Consider the following 23,637-nt stretch of genomic DNA (forward strand, 5'->3'; position numbering starts at 1 on the left):
CTAGCATATGATTGTTCTGATGGCAGGAGATCTGAGAGGGGCCCCAGAAGGCAACCGCTGTATCCAGGGCAGTTTTACATCCATTTTGGACCGGGAATCATCCTGAACAACTAGGTCTAAACCACTACTTGCCTGAACCACTACTGCTAAACGACTAAAAAGTCTCTTCAACTAAGTACTGAACAACTACTGTCTAAACACCAATTGTGCCTGAATAACAATTGCCTGAACAACTTATTTTAAAGTAAGGTTTTCTTTTTGGTTTTTATGGTTTATTAGTTGTTTAGAATATATGTATATATATATATATATATACATATATATATATATATATATATGCAAAAAAACAAAGGAGAACTCTGGGAAGTTCCCAATTTTAGGTGGAGAGCTGCTCTAGTAAGGAGCACCCTGCTACACCAGCGACACTCTAGATTTGCTCACCTCAAATGTCTGCTTATCTAGCAAAGACTTTGCGCTACCTTTGTATGGCTAGGGTGTAATATGGGAAAAGGAGTAGTCGTTGGTTGTCCCGCAGGAGGAAATCAGAGCTCCTTGCCATTTTGAGTCTATCATCACAGTCTTTAAAGTGGAGAATTTTCACTAGTACTGAGTGGGGGTGGAGTTGCCTCCGGTGCACATTTCACCAGCACTCTATGGGTCCTTTCGATTGAGAAGAACGTAGTGAGGTCCTGGGAGGTCATTAGGTCTCTGAACCCAGCCTCCAAGTGGTCCATCATGTTGGGGTCTGACTTCCTCTGGTAGTCCCACTATTCTTTTTTTTTTTTTATAAACAACTTGATTTTATTTTATTGTTGCAACAACATAATATCAACTGGTCACATCTGCACCTCATATACATACCAATATACAAGTCCCATTTAAGCTTCATCAAAACATGACCTCAATACATTGTGTTGTTCAGGGACACATTTAGCAATTGTCATCATATTTGAGGCACTTCATCTTATCAGACCTTCAATGCCCCTGTCCATCTCCCCCACACCCTATTTTATTTAGCTGGGCACCCTCTCACGTCATATACCAACTTTTCTTGCTGGGTACACCAGTCCACTCCCTGTCTCCACCGAGCAATTGTTGGTGCCGTCTCTGTATTCCAGCTGGTCGCTACATCTTGTTTGGCCACCAGGCATGCCATCCCTAAGAAGGTACGTTCCGCTCTGTTGTTTCCCGCTCCCTCAAAGACTCCCAGTAGGACTGGTAATGGGGCCGCCTCTACCTCCACTGTCAGGACCCTAGAAATTCACACAGTCACCGCTCGGCAGTAGGCTACTATGCATGGACAAGCCCACACCTTGTGATAAAAGTCCGCATTTGAGCTCACACAACGGTGGCAGTCGGCATGGGGTCGGAGACCCAGTCTGTATTTCTTCGGGGGTAAGGTACGCAGTGTGTAGGTAATATGTTTGTACCAATCAAAGGCGGGTAGCCATGTTTGGATTCCTCCAGGCCATTAAGGCATCCCACCAGTCCTCTTCGTCTATCTGGCCCAGCCAGCTCTCCCACCTCTCTCTGAGATTCATGAGTCGTGTTGCCGTGTTGGTGATCAAGGTACAATATATCTGGGACATCCCCCCTCTGCCCAACCCACCCATCAGGATCTTCACCTCTGCCGGGCTAAACTCAGGAAGAACCGTACCAGCCTGGATGTGGGCGCCTAACGCATGCCGGAGCTGTAAGTACTTATGAAACTGGGTCTTGGGGAGCGAGTACTGCCGCTGAAGCTCCTGGAAGGACAGCATGTGGGAATCCCCTTTAAACATCTCCAAGATGTGAAATGCCTATGTTATCACATTTGTGGAAACCCTCCAGGGCGAAGACTTCACAAATCGAGGTTCCCCGCCACAGTGGGGCCTGCTGGGTGAGGCTCATCCACCATCCTGTCTCTCTTTGCACTGCTTTCCTTCCACCCCACAAGCACAACTCTCGTCACCTCGGGAAGCACTTGCGGGAGGGGGGGTATCATATAGTAACAAGCAGTCTGGGAAAGCCCAACGTCAGGAGTTCAAGCTGGTATGCTGGGTCTGACCACCCACCTCTCAGCCAATCATTAGGTACCAGCAATTGCGTTGCTAGGTAATAGAGATATGAGTTGGACACTCCGAGCCTCCTTTCATACACGTCACGCTGACAGGTGCGAAGTGCAAGTCTAGGGCGAGAGTTATGCCATAGGAATTGCCGTGCAACTGCATCCATTTCTTTAAACCATCACATGGGGAGCTGGTAGGGGAAGTTCTGGAAAAGATACAGGAAACGGGGTAGGATCATCATCTTATATAGTGCTCTCCTTCCCAGGACATTAAGAGGCAGGGTCTGCTATCTCTGAAGGTCATCCCTGAACTTCCGGGTGAGTGGTGTGATATTAAGTGACCAGGCTAACTCACGCAAGAGGGCTACAGTGATTCCCAGGTACTGGAAGCTGTTAAGCCGAATAGGAATGCCGTTCTGCCAATCGTAGCAAGCACTTGCCGAATGCAGCGGGAATAGAACAGACTTGCTGGGGTTAAGAGTCAGGCCCGAAGCCTCAGAGAATAGTCTCAATAGCTGTAGACATCCAGGTTCACTACTGACTGGGTTGGCCAGATATAGGAGCATGTCGCCGGCATACAACAAGATGTGATCCTCGTAGCCGGTGGGTCAAGCCCATCCGCTGATTAGTGGGTCCTCCCTTAATATTTTCGCCAGCAGCTCTATCGCTAGGGCGAAGAGAAGTGGGAACAGTGGGCACCCCTGGCGAGTCCACTGGCGAATGGGAAATGGGTCCGAGACCCCATTCACTTGCACCCGGGCAGTCAGACTGGAGTAAAGGAGCTGCACCATTGTCCGATGTCTAGGGCCAATCCATGCACTTACAAGCACCTGGGAGAGATACGACCAGTCAACCGCATCGAAGACTTTTTCAAAATCTATGAGAAGAAGTGCTAGGGGTGTGGCAAGGGAATAACAGTAGGCTAATGCTGTGTGTATCCATCTAAGGCAGTGCTTGGTACTTCTGGCCGGCAGGAATCTACATTGATCTGGGTGGACTAGGGAGGGTAGCACCGTTTTCAACCTGGTAGCCAGTATTGTGGATAGAATATTTTGGTATTAAGAAGTGAGATGGGGTGGTAGGCAGAGCAGTTAATGAGGGCAGGTGGGTCTTGGGGATCACTGCAATAGTGACCTGGTCGAGGCCAAGGGGAAACTGCCTGTCTGCTCGGCTTCCTCATACAGGCTCAATAAGTGTGGGGCTAAAAGGTCGCTGCACTTACTATAAAGCTCTGCTGGAAACCCATCTGGGCCTGGGATCTTACCCAGGGCTAGAGCTTAGATAGATTCCCTGATCTCCTCTAGCACTATGGGCTTGTCAAGGTCTTGCTTTTCTGCGGCTAAGGAAGGACATGTCACTCATCAGGGTAGCCTCCCTCTCCGACTGGGGCCTTGGGCGCTCTGCATAAAGTCTTGTGTAATAAGCGGCAAAGCTCTGCAGAATATCTTGGGGCGTTTAGGAGGTGGTGCCTGAGTCTTTGATTTCTGGGACTACCATACCAGCTAAGGGTTGGGTTGCCAGCCATTGTATCAGCTTTCCATTTTTGACACCCCACCCATACACGCGAGCTGTCGAGGTGTGCCACATGTGTTTCGCGTTTTTGAGGGTGAGATGACGGATTTCTTACCTAATCAGGCCTAACTGTCTGGTAGTGGAGGTATGAGTGGCGGAGGAGAGTTGCATCTCCAGGCGCAGTGCCTGGGCCTCAAGGCCTGTTATCTGCTGGTTCCTCATTTGCTCTCGTACCCGGAAAAGATGCCTGGCATACCCTCGGGGGGTGGCCTTGCAGGCGGCCCATATTGTGCCCAATGACAGCACAGAACCTAAATTGTTCGTAAAATCGGGTGAGTTCCTCTCTCAGGGCCTGAACATAGTCATCCTTGAGGTATCAAGCGTTCAGCTGCCACAGGGGGCGCTGGGCCGTGCCAGTGCCATCCATCGGCACAAGAAGTGGTGCATGTTCTGAGATTCCGTGTGGTAGTATCTCTGCACTCATGACCTGGGGGACATCCAGGGCAGGCATGAAAAGGAGGTTTATTCTTGCGTGCGTATGATGCGCCGCCGATGTGTGCGTGTACTGTCGCATTCTGGGGTACCAAACCCTCCTCACATCACAAAGGCCCATCCCATCCGCCCAGCGACTCAGCCGCTTAGCTATAGCAGTTCAACTCACCAATGGTGTACCAGTGGCGTCAACCACCGGGTTCATGACAGCATTAAAGTCACCTTCCAGGATTGTCAAGCCTCGGGGGAGCTGTGCCACTACATTCCTGGAGAGTCTACAGTAAAGTACTCAGGAGATTAATCGGTTGGCGGCCGAGTGTGCTAGACACGGCAGCATATCAGCCTTGCAGATCTAGCTTGGTTGTAGTGATCACTATGGGGAGTGAGCGGTGCAGTAGCAGCAAGCCTTTAGAGAAGCCCGCGTGGTTCACTCTGTTGTAGCCACCCCACGAGAGCATAGGGCAGCGGGTCCCAAATAAGTGTGTTTCCTGGAGCAACACTACAGAGGGGGCAAAGCGGTGAATGGCGCTAAAAACCACAGAGCGTTTGATCTTGTCTAGGAGCCCATTCACTTTCCAGAAAATATCCTTTTTTAGAAGCTCCAATGTGTGTGGGGAACCAGTGTTAGAATACATATAATGATTTGTATGTGGCGATTTCCCCTATGGGAGAAAGCCATAGGTAGGAGGCCCCCCTGGGAGGACTGTGTGTGTGATGTAGACCTACGGGTGTGATGTGACCACCTGAAAGAAAAACGTTAATGCAGACAAAACACAGCCATAACATGACTCTAAAACACTCTACAACTACTTCCCCACATCCCCCCAACTGCCTCACACCCCATACTTCCAATCCCTGAAGCATCTGTCACCCATGAACACAACCGAAAACTCAAAACCAAGGTGTCCGTTAGAGGTGTGGAGTGGTGGACCCCTCCATATAGTCTGAATTCTGCAATGTTAAGGCCCCTGTCCCGCATCCAATCTCGGTCAGGAGATCTCCCCCAGTACTGATCTGCAGGGGATCAGTATTGTCACTGGGCCTTATGACAAGGGGGGAGTCTGGCAAAGGCGGTCATCCGCATGGTCTGGCACTGGTCACTTTTCCTCCGGGCAGCCGGATGTGGCCTGCCCCCCAGAGTCACTGGCACCGCTGACTATGCCCCAGGACACTGGGCAACCTCACTTCGCCTCCTGCGTCGAGACTGGGTGTGCCTCCGTCTGCTCCTCAACCACAGCAAGTCATTGCGCACAGATCGCAGGGAACCCTCTGGGTGGGAGGGGGCTCCTTTTCGGGCAACACAGTGCTTCTCCGTGAGCCAGTCCCAAGAAGTTTTCGGTGAGTCAAAAAAAAAAAAAAGGATTTCCCATACATTTTGAGGCGCGCGGGGAACAGCAGCAGACAACTGCATCGCCCTTAGTTTTTGCTTAACTCCCTCATAGGAGCAACACTTATTTTGCACCTCCTGCATGTAGCCTGGAAAAATGAGAATTCTATGATTGTCCCAATGGAGATCCGGGTGTGTCCTCACTTCCCTGAGGATGGCGACGTGTTCTATAAAGTAAAGGAATCTAGCAATCATTGGTCTTCTGGGCCTCCCAGAGGAGGCCTGGGCGCCAGTGCTCTGTGAGCTCCTTCGATCCTGAACTAGGGTGGCAACTTTTGCTCCGGTACCCAGGACTAAATCCAGTGTCCCAGAAACTCGACCGTCTGGGTCTTTTCCCCTCCTTCCAGAAATCAAATGAAGCGCAAATTGTTGCGCCTATGGCTGTTTTCGACATCTTTGGCTCTTTGATGAAGCTCACTTGTACGGGTCAGCAGCCGGGCAACTATGGTCTTGAGGTCTGTGATTTCATCTTCTGCCAAGGAAACTTGGTCTTCTACTTCTTTAATGTGGCCCACCGCTGTTCATAGGTCCTTCCGCAGCAGGCCCAAGCCCTCTCTCACTTCACCAATTTTGATCTCGATGACTAGTTGCGAAGATTGGATAGACTGCAGGATGGTGTCTACCCCCTCTACTACAGGGGTCCCTAGTGCCTAGACCCCAGCCCCCTGGGGGGCTAGGTGGGTCTAGAACTGGTCAATGCGTTGCTGGGACGTGGGTGGTTGTCTGCCAGTTTTGTCTTTCCCCATGTCAAAACCGCGGGTTTCCGGCGTCACAGGCCCTTGCACACCACTTCACTGTCATATGGCATGGGGCTATCACCCCAGAGGCTCAGACTGCGCTTTGTTGCCGCAGGGTGTGGCATCCCGATGCCTCAGCCAGGGGGGGATTGGCTCTGGATGGCAGGGTGGCCGCACTACCGTCGATGCTCAGAAGGAAGGCCCTCAAAGTTCCTGGGATCGCAGCGGGCCCTCTGCCGCATCCACAGCCCGTTCTTGCGTGGGCATCACCCTTCACCAGTCCACCAGCCTCTCTCATGGCTGCTCTCCAACTGCCGCCGGTCGCCCTCTCACATTGTCCAGTATGAGGCACCCGGGGGGACACAGCGTATGCTTCTCCCTGAAGCCCGCCTAGCCACCACTTCCCTCATCGGCTTGGCCCCACTGCAGCCTTCGGTCAGTCGCTCCTCACTTGCGTCCATACGGCTCCGGCCCACCGGGGCCCGGTCTCCAATCTGGTCTCTGCACCCACGCTGCGGCCCAGTCGTTGGTGAGCGCCTCCCCGATCTCGTCTTTGCGTGGGGCCACACAGCGTAGACGGCCGGACCACTCAGGCACTCCTCCCGCCGCTGGGCCTCTGCGCACCCGGCTTTATGCTTCACTGTTCACCTGGCCCGGCCCCGAGACAGGCCAGTCGAATTCTCCTCTGGTGGTCCGGAGTCAGGGAATCTCAGACGCGGATCACCGGGACTCCCACCAACGGCCACAGTGGTGCCCTGGTGCTCTTTTGGGTATGGGCCGCGGCCCCGCCATTCAGCATGCCTCCTTGCAATCTGTGGACCCAGGTGGGTTACGGCCCAGGTCCCCACCTCACCCTTGCGGCAGGCACGCTATCTGGCTGTCGGGGCCTCAGCCGGTCCGTTGTCCGGCACGGCTGCCCGGTTCAGCCGCCTCATGGATGGCCGGATCTCCGCCACCAGTGCAGCCGCGCCCAGCGAGGCTCCCTCGGTATGCAGGAAAACCGGGGCTCGCAGCGGCGAATGACGGAGGGGTCCAGAGCACTCTTAGAGTGCGACTGCCATCTTAACGCCCGAAGCCACGCCCCAAGTCCCACTGTTCTTAAGTTGCTGTGTCGGGCTCATCCCTCTGCATCCTCCACACGGTTCTAGAGGAAGTCGACCTGTTTGGTGGCATCGTTGAGCTGTTTCTGGGGATCCAGAGTTTGAGGTTGTAGTTCAGCTATGTGCTTTTCTGACCATTCAACCCTTTTTGTGATCTTGGGCTGGTCATCTCTCAAGAGGTTGATGTCTTCTGAACCCTGGAAGCCTTAATTGTCTTCAAGATGGCATCCAACTTGTCCGTGCAGGCCCCTGGTGAGGCAGACTCAACTACATTTGTTTGATTTGTTTGATTTAGTGAGGCCCCACTGCACTAGGAAGTATTAGGAGAGTCCTCTTACCCCAGGACCGCTCCCAGAGCCTAAGAGCAGGCAAGGGCTGTGATCGGTTCCTCTCTCCCCCAGAGGCAGGCGGACGGGCAAAGCCAGTTCAAGTTCACCGGAGACCCCCTGTGGGGAGCCTCCACCCTCACTGCCTCCGGGATGTACACTCCTGACTCTCCCACCCCAGTCCACACATTCCTTGCTGGTCTAACCAGGGCCAGCGCCATTCGGGAAGAGACTGCCACTGCCTCGCAGGATCTCTCTCCATATGTTGTAGGCCTTTCACCTGGGAGATGTAGTGTGGCTTGATTTGCCTCCTTATCTCAGATGCCAGAGGGACACGGCGTAGTCCCAGGAAAAACCCTGCCCTTGTCTCATCTCGGCATAGGTGACACCCAACAGCAACGGATTACTGTGGACGACAGCCTGCTGCCGGTAGATTAGACGACCGCCTTGATGACATCCATAGCCACGCCCTGAACTCTTATTAATTAATTAATTAAGTCACAATAAATTGTAACCGGCACAATAATTGGGAATTTCTTGAGGTAGTTTCTTTATAAATATTTGTCCACTTTTAACAACTCCTAAAACCAGCACCACACTTTTTTTGTAATTAAGTTTGCCTTATCAAGACAAAAAAAAAAACAAAAAAAAAAATTAATCATCACATATTTATATGGCTTAACTGTTAATATCCCTTTTCCATTGGGGCATGAACTAAATCCATGTAGCCTTATGAAATAAATATAATATTTAACTTACATGTTTTTATTGTCTTGAGTCGCACAATAGTTCGAAAAAACAGAAGCCTAACATTTCAGTATCTGATATCCTGATACATGAACATCATATCACCCCATTTTAGGTTCTAGATTATATATTGGATTCTACATTTTGAGTTTGCTAGTGATAACTCGGCAACCCTGAGTGTTTGTACTAAAAAGACAGGGAGACAGGTGTACCTAGAGGCACATTTGGCTACAATTTGAATACACTACAGGTAGGGTATGAAACTTGATTTAAAGGGGATCTAAGGTCTTGAGGAAGGTCAAATGACCTTTAGGGGCACGGAAAACGCCCGAAGCATGTTGACCTTTCAATGGCTATGACCTTTGTATGGCCATTAGGGGTGTAGGGGTAAATGTATCCCCCTTTAACCACCCCGTCTTTTAATATTCTTTTAATCCTATCCGGGGGACCTCAAAATAAAGATTGAGTGTGGTACTACCTGAGATAGTTTTAAACCATGTGAATGAGGGCTTTATGTGTGTTTAGATCCCCGTTTGTTGGTCTTTGTTATGTTTTTTCCCTCCCTTTGCTCCATTCCTCACGTTGGCACTCGTGGGAATGTGTTACCATCACCCTATGTTGAAGCATGCCACTATTAGTGGGTGAGAGCAGTTTTTCATAAACTGATAGTTTGCTTTTTGAGCCAGTGGATCACCATTGGGGGTTCCCACTCCGTATCCTTGCCCTGTGTGTGCTAGTGCCTAGACTAGTACCCCAAATAAAACACACACACATCAGAATCAGAAAGAGTGCAATTATTATAAAGAACTCAGCAGATAGAATGCAAATGAAGACAAAGGTTAGGAAAGCCACAATCATATCACCTCACTCTTCTTCAAATCATTATTCTATTTCTTACCCAGTGCCTGTGTAATGATTTTAGCGATCCAACCTAAATGACTGTATCTGTTTACTAAGCTTTATTATGCCAAGCCTAGAATAGTTGGTCATTGGGTCGGTCAGCAGTCTAAATTCTTCCCTTCAGCATATATCTGAGTGTCAGGTCAGTGTATCTAATGCCAGCTGGTACATTATATAACCTGTTTATCTTTATAATCGTGACTTATACAGCGAAGATGTTAACTTGCTGTAGGAAGTTGGCTCTTTATATACTATTTTAAAGTAAGAAATAGTGTGCACAGAGTCCAAGGGTTCCCCTTAAAGTTAAGATAGTGGCAAAAAGAGATAATTGTAATGCTCTATTTTGTGGTAGTGTGGTCGAGCAATAGGTAGTGTTAAGCATTTGTTGTACACACACAGGCAATAAATGAGGAACACACACTCAAAGACTTACTCCAGGCCAATAGGTTTTTTTATTGAAAAATATATTTTCTTAGTTTATTTTAAGAACCACAGGTTCAAGATTTACAAGTAATACTTTAAATGTATGGTACTTCACTTAGATACTTTAGGAACTTTGAATAAAAGCAATATCATATACAGTCTTTGTAAAAATGGTAATAAGCTATTTTCACAGTGGACGCAGTGCAAAAATCTACAGTTCCTGGGGAGGTAAGTAAAGGTTAAGTTGGAAGGTAAGTAAAACACTTACAAGCCTCAAAGTTGGGGAATAGGTAGCCCACCGTTGGGGGTTCAAGGCAACCCCAAAGTAACCACACCAGCAGCTCAGGGCCGGTCAGGTGCAGAGGTCAAAGAGGTGCCCAAAACACATAGGTGGTCATTACAACCCTGGCGGTCGGTGTTAAAGCGGCGGTAAAACCGCCAACAGGCTGGCGAAAAAAAAAAATGGAATCACCATAGACAGCCACTTTAACACTCAGACCGCCACGGCGGTACAAACAAACACGCGGCGGTAACCGTCAACAGACATGCGGAGGACAATGTACCGCCCACACTATTACAACCCGCCAATCCACCACCTTTTCCGGGACGGATTCACCGCGAACAAAAACACGGTGGAAACAGGACTTCGAAGGGAAAACGCTCACCTCTACACACCCCACGAGGAATCAGGACGCCATGGAACCCGAGCTCCAGATTCTGCCAGCCTTTATCTTCCTGCTCCTCTACCAGAAGCACGAACGCCGGCGGCGAAGACCACGGTGACTACTGCACCTATGACACAGGGGAGGGAAAAAACAGTGACACACACACGCAACACCCCGACCCTCACCCAATACAACACACACGCTAATACATATTGATACATAACAGTTAGACCCCTCAAGCCCCCCTGGAGGAATGCAAGGACAAAAGCAAACAAGTCGAATAATTGTGATATTTTCAATTACATACATCAAAAATATTTACAAATTTATACATTTATACTATGTACAATTATATACACCAAGAACACAAGTCCAAGGGATTCCACCATCATAGTCCGTGGATCACTGGGCCCAAAAGGCATTGGCGAGGCCCACACTCAATACCCGAACAAGACGGAGAGAACACTGCAGGGGCATCAGTTAGAAATAAAACAGGCACCTCAGGGGGAATGGAAGGGGGGGCACCTCAGCCGGTTGAGTGCACGACGCCAGATCCACGAGGGAGCTCCATGCCCACAGTTCAATCCTGGGGAGTGCAAAGCCACAGTCACACAAGTCTCTACAGTGGGTGGTTTGCCCACTGTTCAATCCTGGGGAGTGCAAAGCCACAGTCTCTCAAGTCTCTACAGTGGGTGGTTTTCCCACTGCTTTATCCTGGGGAGTGCAAAACCACAGTCTCACAAGTCTCTACAGTGGGTGGTTTGCCCACTGCTTAATCCTGGGGAGTGCAAAGCCACAGTCTCTCAAGTCTCTACAGTGGGTGGTTTGCCCACTGATTTATCCTGGGGAGAGCAAAGCCACAGTCTCTCAAATGGATAACATTCTCCACTGGTTTCTGGAGGGGGCATTGTGCCCAGAGTGCCTCATCCTGCCAAGGACTGAGGTAGTGGATGTCTTTCTCCACTGGTTCTGGAGGGGGCTTTGTGCCCAGAGTGCTTCATCCTGCCAAGGACTGAGGTAGTGGATGTCTTTCTCCACTGGTTCTGGAGGGGGCTTTGTGCCCAGAGTGCTTCATCCTGCCCGTGGCGGCCTCAGTAGCGTCGGAATCATTGGCGCTCACTGGCTTGCAGTGCTGCTGGCGGCGGTGTCCTGGGCAGCGGCTCAGCTGCTGGCGGTCTTGTCCTGGCCTGCGGTGCTGCTGGCGGCGGTGTCCTGGGCAGCGGTTCAGCTGGTGGCGGTGTCGTGGGCAGCAGTTCAGCTGCTGGCGGTCCTGTCTTTGGCAGCGGTGCTGCTGGCGGTCGTCTCCTGGGCAGCGGGGCTGCTGCTGGCGGTCCTGTCTTTGGCAGTGGGGCTGCTGGCAGTTGCCTCCTGGGCATCAGGGCTGCGGCTGGCGGTCCTGTCTTTGGCAGCGGGGCTGCTGGCAGTCTTGTCTTCGGCAGTAGGGCTGCTGGCGGTCTTGTCCGCCGTGCTGATCTTCCCAGACTTGCCGGTTTTACTGTGCCCCTTACCCACCTTGGATGGTGTTGTAGCTATCTCCAGGCTCCCAACTGAACCCCTGGGAGCGGCTTTGGTGGCTGATTTATTTCCCCTCTCCCGCCGGGCACTGGCCAACTTTTTATGCTTGACAGGTGGGGGACTGTCCGTGCTGTGGCTCCTTGCCACACTTGCTGCCCTGCTGCCTGGTGCACTCCATATTCCAGTGACTACTGGCACCACTGGTCCCGCCGATGTTGTGGCTGAGGTGCTAGGTTGGGACTTGGAGAGTCGGGCCCTAGGAGACTTAAGGGGTGGGGGAGGTGAGGGACGTAGTGGCTGAGGATGTAGTGCATGTAGGTGTGAGTGGAGACGAGACAGGGAGGGAGGAGGGAGACGAGGAGGAGGGGGACACAGTGGAGGCAGTGAGATGTTATTGTGTCTGCATGTGTGTGATGCTTGCATGAGTGCCTGTGGGGTGTGTGGTGCTTATGTTTGCCAGCGCTTCCCTTGTGTGTTGAGGTGTGTGCATGCTGGTCTGATGGTGTGCTTGGGACAGGCTGAGGTACAGGGTTGTGTGTCTGGGTGGAGGAAGTTGGAAGGGGGAGGGTAGAGACAGGGACAATGGCTGCCATCAGTGCTGAGGCCAGAGTCTGAAAAGCTTGCTGAAGGGCTGCCTGACCAGAGTGAATGTCCTCCAGGTATGCATTGGTTTGTTGCAACTGCCTCTCAACACCCTGGATGGCATTCAAAATGGTAGACTGCCCAACAGTGAGGGACCTGAGGAGGTCAATGGCCTCCTCACTGAGGGCAGCCTGGGTGACTGGGGCAGGGCCTAAGGTGCCTGGGGTGAAGGTGATGGCCACCCTCCTGGGTGAGCGGGCACTGGGCAAAGGCTGAGGGGCTGCTGGGAGGGAGGTGCTGGTAGGGGGGGTGGCGGCTGTACCTGTAGATGCGGGGCACAGATGGGGCTGCCACCGCAAGGGAGCTCCCATCAGAGGAGGAGTCCGTATTGCTGGTGTCAGCTCCTGTCCCCGCCATGGAGCTCCCCTCGCCCTCCGTCCCACTGGTGAATTCGGACTCCATAGTCTCACCCACCAGGGCCATGTGGGATGCAGCTCCCTCCTGCTCCGTAGCCACTGCTCCTCCGCCTGATGATGCTAATGCACACAAGAACAGGGAGACCACAAAAAGGGGGGGAAGACAGAAGAAAGACATGTTCAGTGCCTGCAATACCGCTAATGTTGGCGGACACGACAGACACAGAAGCCCCCTGCACTACGCCGCACACTTTGGTTCCACTATTCAATCCCTGGGACATGGCTTACAAGGCTATGGCCGATTTCTGCACACATGGATGTCACAGGACCCTGACTAGGTGTAGTTGGCACTGTACACAGGTGGGGTGGGGTGCCACAGGGCCTGCCTGAAGAAGGGAACTTAACTACCAAACTCGCCCTGGCCTAGGGGAACCCACAGCCCACCTCCCCCACCCAGACACCTACACTGCGCGCTGAATCAGCAGAATGAGAGTGTACTCATCCCCTTGTTGCTGCTGTGATGCCCTCAAGCGCCCATCCAACTCCGGGTACACCGCCGCCAGGATCCTGAACATCAGGGGGGTCATGTTGCAACGGTCACCCCTCCCAGGTTGGGAGGCCATCCCCAGCTGGGCCTCCGCCGTCTTCTTGCTCCAGCGGCGAATGTCCTCCCATCGCCGGCGTACATCGTCATTGGCTCCTGGGACCCATAGAGTCCAATGTTAACCAATGCAGAATTGCGCCGCGGTCTTCGACCGCCTACCGCGACAGTGTACAACGCCAGCGCAGTTACCTCATATCCCCATGTCCCACCTTACAGTTCAGGCAGCCGCCATTTCAGGGGCCCACATAGCTTTATTTTTGACTGCGTCACACATACCTAGGCCTTGCCTAAACACTCATACAGGCAAATTTCAATTTATGAATATTTTCAGAGTAAGCTGTGTTTACGTACCTCAGAGTTGGTTGACTCTGTGCTCGCTGTTCTCCTCCATAGGCACCGTCCGCTGGGGCACGTGAGGAGATGGCGCCATCCTCTGGTGTACAGACCGCTGGTGGCCCTTTCGACAATGGAGGAAAGACATGTAATTATCACCTACAGGCTTGATCGTGCCACAATCCAGGAACTGTGTGCCCAGTGGAGCCAGACCTGATGTTAGCTATCTGCCATCCCACAGGAATCCCCCCTCAAGTACAGGTGCTATCACTAGTCCATTTCCTAGCAAGTGGGTCTTTTCAAACAACAGTGGCCATAGCATCAGGGATGTCCCAGCCTATGTTTTCCAACGTGTTGTCCAGAGTGTTCTCTGCCCTTCTGAAACACAGTGGGAATAGTTCTCTAGGTCTGTGGATGTCCCTATGAGCTAGTGTGTGTCTAACAGTTGTCCCTCGCCATTTGCAGGTGACTCTGGTTACCCCAACCTGTCATGGCTACTGACCCCAGTGAGGAATCCCAGGACAAGGGCAGAGGAACGCTACAATGAAGCCCATGGGCAAACCAGGAAGATTATAGAACGGACTTTCGGCCTCCTGAAGGCCAGGTTCCGGTGCCTCCATATGACAGGTGGTTCCCTATTCTACTCACCAAAGAAGGTATGCCAGATCATCGTGGCCTGCTGTATGCTTCACAACTTGGCTTTGCGACAACAGGTGCCTTTTCTGCAGGAGGATGGTCCAGATGGAGGTGTTGTAGCAGCTGTGGACCCTGTGGACAGTGAAGACGAGGAAGCAGAAGAAGAGGACATCGACAACAGGAACATGGTGATCCTGCAATACTTCCAGTGAGACACAGGTAAGAAGATAACACTGCCTGCTACATCTGATTTAAAGCTAATACCTATCAGTTGTCACTTTCCCTTACGATTTCACAGATGTGGGTCCCACTGCGTGACATCTGCTTTGTTTCCTCATGGACTAGAGGTGTGTGACATAGGTATGTTGACATTACATTTGAAAGAGCATTTTGGCACTGTAATTGCTAATACACTATTTCGATATCACAGACGGACTCCAGATTGTTTTGTGCTTTAAGGTAGTTTATTTAAGTGCTCAATATTGGAGGGGGTTGTAAAATGGTGAGGGGTCATGGTGGAGGAATGTCCATGGCAGAGTCCAGTCTATTAGTCTCACAGGTACATTGTCCAAAGGGGCATAGGAAGTGGAGCTGGGGCAGTTTAAGGATGGACAGGGTGACAAGGTGGGACAAATGGATGACAATCAGGGCAGTCTCATTTCCAGGCGGGGGTCTTGGCATCATTCTCTGTCTTTGTGCTGGATCTCAAGGACCGTTTGCGGGGTGGTTCTCCCTCTGCAGGGGGTGGGGTGCTGGTGTGGTGGTCCTGTGGCGGTGCCTCCTGTCCACTAGTGCCGGCGGAGGTGGTGGGCAGTTCATCGTCCATGCTAGTGTCAGGGGCCCCTTGTTGTGCCACAGTGTCCCTCCTGGTGTTGACGAGTTCCTTCAGCACCCCTACAATGGTGCCCAGGGTGGAATTGATGGATTTGAGTTCCTCCCTGAACCCCAAATACTGTTCCTCCTGCAGCCGCTGGGTCTCCTGAAACTTGGCCAGTACCGTTGCCATTGTCTCCTGGAAGTGGTGGTAGACTCCCATGATGTTGGAGAGGGCCTTGTGGAGAGGGGGTTCCCTGGTCCTGTCCTCCCCCTGTCGCACAGCAGCCCTCCCAGTTCCCCTGTGTTCCTGGGCCTCTGTACCCTGAACCGTGTGCCCACTGCCACTGCCCCTAGTCCCTGTTGTTGTTGGGGTGGTGGGTTAGCCTGGGTTCCCTGTAGTGGTGGACACACTGCTGATTGACGTGTCCTGGGGACAGAGGTGTGGGCCCCCTGGGTGGGTGCTGTGCTGGTGTTTCCAGAGGGGGGAAGGTCTGTAGTGGCTTGTGCCAGTGTGAGGGGAACCGACTGTCCCGAGGTCCCAGATGTGCCGGGCTGGTCATCTAGATCCAGTTGAACAGAGCTGCTGTCATCACTGTAGGCCTCTTCTGTGGGTGGAGTTGATATGTCTGGACCCTCCTTTCCGGTGACGTTGGGTAGGGGTCCTGCAGGGGTGTAAAAGCATGATTATTGCATCTGTGTTTGCCATGGTGTGCAATGGGTGGGTGACCGTGTACCCCAGTGCTTGCATTCCTGTGTAGGACCTTGTGTGATGATGGTTTCGGGGGTGTATGGGTATGTGCAGTGGCCATGCTTTGGTGATGGGTGTCCATGCTTTGGTGTTGCATGCAGGGCTTAGTGTTGGGATGTGTGGTTTGTGATATTGGGACATGTGTGAGGAGTAGGAGTGGCGGGGCCCTGTTCAGCGGTGCTTGTCACGGCGGGGCCCTGTTCAGCGGTGCTTGTCACGGCGGGCCCAGTTCGGCGGTGCCTGCCACGGCGGGGCCCTGTTCAGCGGTGCTTGCCACGGCGGGGCCCTGTTCAGCGGTGCTTGTCACGGCGGGGCCCTGTTCAGCGGTGCTTGACATGTGTTCCCAGGGAACCAGATCGGGCCAATATTTTCCGCTCAGTCGCCATCCGACCTTTCGCTTGCGGGGCCCTCCTGTGCTGGAGTCCTGGGCCCGTGGGTGTCCTCCTTCACACCCGAAATGGGGCTGGTGGGGCCCTCCTGGGCAGCTCGCCTGCTGCCGGAAATGTCCGCCCTGCTGCCCTTGCCCTCCTTTGCCAATTCTCTGGGGCCCTTGCCTCCCTTTGTGGATGTGCCAGGTGACAGTGCCAGGGTATTGCCTTTGGGGGCTGCCGTCTCTGGCCTCTCGCGCCGGCCCTTCCCTTTTTTAGTTTTTTTCCCAGGGGGTGGGCTGGCTGTCCCCTTTCTGCTGGCCGATGTTGCTGCCCTAGAAGCTGGTGGACTCCAATAGCCCTGGACTATGGTCCTTGTAGGTGCAGGGCTTGTGGTGGCTGAGGTGCTGTTTGGACTCTTACGAGATGGAGGGGGTGGGTCAGGTGATGCAAAGAGGTTAATTTTGGACAGGAAAAACTTTTTAGGAGCAGTGGGAAGGGTAGGTGCAGTGGGTATGGGAGTGGAGGAAGAGGATGTGGTTGTAGGAGAGTCAAGTGTGCTGTCTTTGGGTGCAGGTGCTTGTGACGTAGGCTGTCGCGAGGTGGATGGCTGTTGGGTGGGTGGCTGCCTGCGTTTGTGTGGTTTGGAAGAGGGGGTGACAGACACACTGGGAGAGGACACAGGGGACGTGTAAATGGCAGTGGGGGTGGTGACTGCACGTGTGCGGAGTGTTCTGGTGGGTGTGCTGGTGATGGACGTACTGGCTGATGGTGGTGTGCATGCAGGTGTGAGTGGAGACGTCACAGGGAGGGAGGAGGGAGACGAGGAGGAGGGGGACACAGAAGAGGCAGTGGCTGTTGGCATGTCTGCATGTGGATGTTGCATGTGTGAATGCTTGTGTGATCTGTGGTGCTTATGTCTGGATGAGCTGCCCTTGAGTGTTGATGTGTGTGCAGGCTGGTCTGTAGGTGTGGCTGGGATAGGCAGAGGAACAGGGGAGTCTCTTTCTCGACCTCTCTGCCGCATTCGACACCGTCTCCCACTCCACCCTCTGGGACAGACTACACCACGCCGGCGTCCGAGAGAAAGCCCTGAACTGGATCAGGTCCTTCCTCACCGGAAGAACACAGTGGGCCAGACTACCACCTTTCACATCAGAACCTAAAGACACTTACTGTGGAGTGCTTCAAGGATCCTCACTCAGCCCAACACTTTTCAACGTCTACATGGCCCTGCTCGCTAAGATCACCAAACAACACAAGCTAAACATAGTCTCCTACTCTGAAGACACCCAACTGATCCTCTCCCTGTCCAAAGAATGCGCAAGCCAAGAGGATTTTCCACAACCGGTTGAGAGCAGTCGCTGCCTGGATGGAGGCCAGCTGCCTCAAGCTCAACTCAGACAAGACAGAGATCCTCGTAATCGGCTCCACCCCTTCTGCCTGAAACAACTCCTGGTGGCCCACTGCTCTGGGTAACACCCCTACCCTCACTGACTATGTGCACAACCTGGGCATCATCCTGGACTCCTCTCTATCGATGTCCCGCCCAGTTAACATCTCCTCATCAAGCTTCCACACCCTCCGTCTCCTGCAGAATATTTTCAATTGGATTCCCCCTGACACGTGGAAGACAGTCGCCCACGCACTCATCACCAGCAAACTGGACTACGGCAACGCACTGTATGCCGGCATCACCAAGAAGCTCCAGTCAAGACCGCAAGAGTCCAGAATGCAGCAGGCAGACTCATCCTGGACATTCCTGACACAGCCAAATCTCCACCCACATCAGAGACCTACACTGGCTCCCAATCAGCAAGTGCATCACATACAAACTCCTGATCCACACCTTCAAGGTACTGCACAAAATAGGACCAGTACACCTCAACCACTGCCTCACATTCTATGTACCCTACAGATGTCTCCATTCCTCCCAGCTCGCCCTCGCCGCCGTCCCCAAGATCAGGAAAGATCCTTCTCCTACCTAGCAGCCCAGACATGCAACACACTTCCCCTCAAGCTCAGGCAGACTGCTTCACTGAAGCAGTTCAGGAAGGACCTCAAGACCTAGCTCTTCGACTGAGCAGCATGCCTACCTTCAGCGACCCGATGGGTGGTTAGTTGCGCTTTACAAATCCTAAATTGATTGATTGATTATGTCCATCGTGGCCTCCTGGGAGAGGCACAGGGTGTTGAGCTCATGTAAGAAGTTTTGAAAGGTTTGTGTTATGCCCTCTGCCATATATTTCAGAGTGCTCTGTGGTGTGTGTCGTGGAGATCAGCTCTGGCCCTCCTCCCTGTTGGTGAGCCATGCTGGTAATTTCCCTGACTTGTCTCCATGCTCGTCGATCCTGCTCTGTTTCACTCTGTAAAGTGTCCTGGCTTCCTGGCGTAGCATCTGTCAGTAGAGGTCCTTGAGCTGGGGCAGGCGGTTAGCCAGATGCAGATCGGGAGCCTCGACATATAGCGCCTCACCCCTCCACTGCTGCTTTTCAAATTCCAATGCTTTCTCCAGTCTGCTAAGTCCCCTCCCCACTACATTGAAGATCAGGTGGCTCCTGGACACTGTCTTGTAGGATTCCTAGAGCACTTCCACCAAGGTCACCGACCCTTCATTGGACAAGGATTACTCTGTTGTTGTTTCCTGTACACATTGTTGAATAGCGCAGTCCACCAGCTCCCATGGATCTTACCTCCATCTGGCGTGGACAAGTCTGTCAGGTTGCTAGAGTTCAGTGTACATTGGGGTGCGGTCTGAAATACTCTGTGGGAGGTAAATTGTGTTGCAAAATCTGCCTTGGTTGGTTAGCTGCACCAGGAAACAGTCCAGTTGTGCCAAGGATTGGGCTGGGTTGGAAACATGTGAGTATTGTCTAACCCCTTGGTGGGTGGTCTGCCAGAGGTCCATTAGTTCCAGAGCCCTTGTGAATCTACAAAGGCAAGGGTCCTCTGCAGTCTTCTCCCCTGTGTGGAGTATCTATGTCACCTTCAAGGGTGAGATTGATGTCCCCACCCACAACCAGCAGTATGTAAGGAATTTCAATGCCAGTCTTTCAGCATCCTCCTGTAGGCATGGGGGTAAAATACCAAGATGACACAACCAGTCATTCTGTGTTCAATAAACTCGCCTTGCCACTCAACACCCCCAGGGATTGGCCCATCTTTTGGTCACCAGAAGTGGAAGAGACCAGCAGGCTAGAGTTTCCATTCCTCTAGACCCAGTAGAGTAGCCCAAGTGGACCAATGGGTTGTAGCAACCTCTGCCCAAGAACCCACAATTATTACCTACTGTTTCTCTTGTAATAGTATGAGGTTCGGGAATTGTTGTATCAGATACGTCATTACGACCCCTTTTTTCAGTTTATTTTTTAGGCCCATTAACATTCCACATCAGTCCTGTGACGGTGAACGACCACCCCAGATCAGGGATAACTGCTCTATAATGTGTTGTACTAGCTGTTCTCAGATTAAATCCCCTTGCAAGAGTAAAAGTATTACAGTGGACTGCCTAACAGACCTGGCAGCAACAGACCACTCCTAACCCTGTTTATTAGGATGCACGGAATGAGGGAGGCACAATGGGAAGCGGTAGGAGGGAAGTTTAACTAGGATTGGACTATTGTGATGGCAGCTGAAACAGCACAGTTGACTGAATATCTGACTACTTTGTATTCAATGGTGGGGATTGCTGCTTGTCTGTTTCCTGCAAAAATCAATAAAATATGTTATTAAAAAAGGAATTTCCTGACTCACCAGCCCTGGCTCCCAGCTGGCTGCACTGACAATGTCAGGTCGTTAAGCCCTCTGTGTGAAGGCAGAGCACAAGCTATTTGGTTGCAAGTGGGGCTGTGCTCAGCTCTATCCCCCATTCTGCCAGGAGATGGCCCATTGAAGCACACCCAATCCCTCTATTGTGAAATGCCTGGGAGGAATTCACAAAGTTTAACTGACAGTTACACCCAGTCATGTGACCCAGGCTAGGCTGCAGGCACAAAGAGCTAAGGGCAGAAAAATACTAACTTTCTAAAAGTGGTGTTTTAAAAATTGCAATGAAGAATCCAACTTTACCATTAAAGAGGGTTTATCATTACAATTTCATAGGTACCAAAATTAAATGCCTACCTGCTCTCAATTAGGAATTATAGCTTATTAAATGTAAAAATGAATTTCCAGTGTTATCCTATGGGAGGTGTAGGCCTTACAGTAGTAAAAATCGAATTTAGGGTTTTTTCACTACCGGGAAATGTAAAATGTAAAAGCACATGTCTAGCCTTTTAATTACACAACACCCTGCCCTGTGGGCTACCTAAGGCCTAACTCAGGGGGGACTTAGATGTAATAGAAGGGGTGTATAGGGCTTGGCAAGGGGGTTTAAATGGTAAGTCGACTTGGCAGTTTAACACTGCATTCAAGCTACAATGGCAGGCTTGAGGCATGTTTTAAAGGTCTACTTATGTGGGTGGCACACTATGTGCTGCATGCCTACCTAGCAGCATTTAATTTACAGGCCCTGAGTATATGGTATATCACTCTACAAGGGACTTATAGGTAAATTAAATATACAAGTTGTGCACAAGCCAATTTAATCATGTTTAAATTGGTTTGCACCCAATTGCCATATTTTGTTTTGGGGTGAGAGCACAAGCACTTGAGCACTGATTAGCAGTGGTAAAGTGCACAAATGCACAGAGTCCTAAGGCCAACAAAAAGAAATTCTGCAGAAAAGTGGAGGATAAAGGGAAAAAGATTGTGGGTGACCCTGCAGTGAAGGTCAGCCCTCTGGCATTGCATGCTGGGATAATTCAAAATGGCATCACCTAGTAGTCACTGGTCGCATCTCCTCCGGGAGGTCTCAGCTCTGCCCTTCACTTGCAGGGCCTTTCCCAGCAAATAGTTGAATGTGAGCCCTCTCCTGTCTTGGCTCCAGAGGTCTTGGCTCCTTTGTGGGCTTGGGATAGACCATCCTTGGTACAGTGTAACATCTTATTGATTGATGCAGATCCTTCCCCACACATTTTCTCATCAGCAGCTAAGAGAAATGTTATTACCTTGGCTCAGCAAGGTGGCAAAAGGCCTGGACTGTTATCCTGAGCTGAGCTGGAGAAATGTGATTATCCTGATGACCCGTAAGCTATACAGTATCTTCTTGGAACTGTTAGATTTGGGTTTGGCATACAGGTTCCACACCATTTTGATATGTCACCAGTCTCTTTAGGCCAGAGTGGAGGGACATTTGCACTCTAAGGCACTCTTCCCCATGGGTGTATAATGGAGTGTCACCACAGACCAGACAGTAAGCCACACCGACTTTTCCTATGAGTGTACACTAACACTTTAAGGCCAACCCCAGGTCAATATCTAATCCTGCAGAGCCCCCTCTGCGCCAGGTTAACTGTGTGCAGTTACCAGTTTGCTCACAATAAGAGGCTTACGGGCAGCCATCACATGTGTGCACAGATGTATGCACATGAGTTCACCTGTAATCAACAAAGTGGCCCTTACCCTTGCTGCTTCACAGCGGCCTTATCTTAAAAGGCAGAGAGTGGTGGTAATCACACACTGTCCATTTACTGTGCCTTTACCAGCTGGGAGGCTTAGTTACAGTAAAAAGGTTAAAAAAAAATTTGCTTATCACCTTACAAATAGCAATCTTCTTTCTATAACACCTGTCAAAACAAAATCTAAATTCCCTAGTGGTGCAAAAATTAAAAAATAAGTCCTTCAGTTTCAGAATGGATCAATATAACCAGATGCAGGCCTGTAATTCAAGAGCTTAGTTTATAAAATGTGATGCAGGCACGGAAATTGTCTTAAGCACAATACTTAAGGACAAAATCAGCCTTCAAGCAAATGTGAAATGTCAAAAATAATCTCTAACTCAATTTTTAGTCCAAAGAACTTTGCAAGCACACTATGAAAAAGCAAACATCTTCTCAGGTTCAAAAGTTCTGTCATCACTTTATCAGAACATTAGTCATTGTGGATAGTTACCATTCTCAGTTCAAAACTTTTCATGGATTTTCTTTCAGCAAAAATGAAGTCTCTCAGATTGATGTCTCTTTTTTTATGGATCGGTCTTTGTCAGATACGCCTAGTCTTTGTCAGGTACGCCTATTTAGAAGCAGTGTAACCCTTGTTTGGCACTCTAACTCTGGATTATCTACTGACCGTGAGTATTTCAGAATTTTCATCATTGAGTTATGTTACTGCTTGCGGTGCGCTTCTTCCTTTTCCAACAACTTCTGACCAATTGGCTCGTTTAAAGCTTTTATCTTCAGACAGATTAATCTCATTTTCATCTTTACCTATCTAATGAGTAACATTACTAGCAACTGGACCTCGTTGAACTGCATCTGGTGTTTTTAAAGTTCGAGTTTTTGAGATTTGACTTCCTTGTTATTTTTCTTGTTTTTGTTCACTCTGTTGTTGCTAGTCTGTTGCACCCTCCTCTGGATCCTCCTAGCGAATGCAACCTTGATTCTGTAGTTTAGTGGGTTTTATCCCCACTTCTACATCTGCAGTCGACACACTTTTCATGTGAGATATGTGGATCCACTGTGGCAAACCACCACATTTTACAGCGGTATTAGTCACCAAGATTACCTGATAAGGGCCTTTCCAACGTTGCTACAGACAGGACTTTTGTTCATATTTCGTTACATAATCCAGTCTTCAGGCTCTAGGTCGTGGCAGGGCTCTTCACTTGCTTAAGGTGTAGCCAAATTCATCTGATGACAGATAGACCGTAGCAGATTAGCCAAACCCCTACATTAATCCAGAACTAGATAATTAACTACGTTTAAAAGTGCAGCTGAAGTAATACTAGGAATCTATGGCTCTTCGTGAGGAAACTTTCACGCAGTTTTATTGGGTGTGCTCTTCGTGCTTCACTACACCAAGGGAAGGGCATCTAGCCATTTTAATGATGTTGATGCACACAGTTTTGCTAATTTTTCTTTCAGAGTATTATTTGCTCTTTGCACAACTCCTGATTGTTCAGGGTGATATCCACAATGAAATATTTGTTCAACCTTCAGTGCCATGCAAAGACTTTTTAAAACCTAATTTTTAAAATGTGTTCTCTCATGGGATTCTAATGAAGATGGCAAACCGAATGGAGGGATAAACTCCCTCAAGAAGAGCTTGGCTACGGGGAAGGCATTACACCTCATAGTTGGGTACGCCTCTATCCACCTGTCTAGCAGGCAGACAATTACAAGAATGTTTCTCAAAATATTACAGGATGGCACTTCTATGAAGTCTAAATGTAATTTTGTGAAAGG

The sequence above is a fragment of the Pleurodeles waltl genome, chromosome 12, assembly GCF_031143425.1.
Source record: "Pleurodeles waltl isolate 20211129_DDA chromosome 12, aPleWal1.hap1.20221129, whole genome shotgun sequence".
Taxonomy (NCBI): domain Eukaryota; kingdom Metazoa; phylum Chordata; class Amphibia; order Caudata; family Salamandridae; genus Pleurodeles; species Pleurodeles waltl.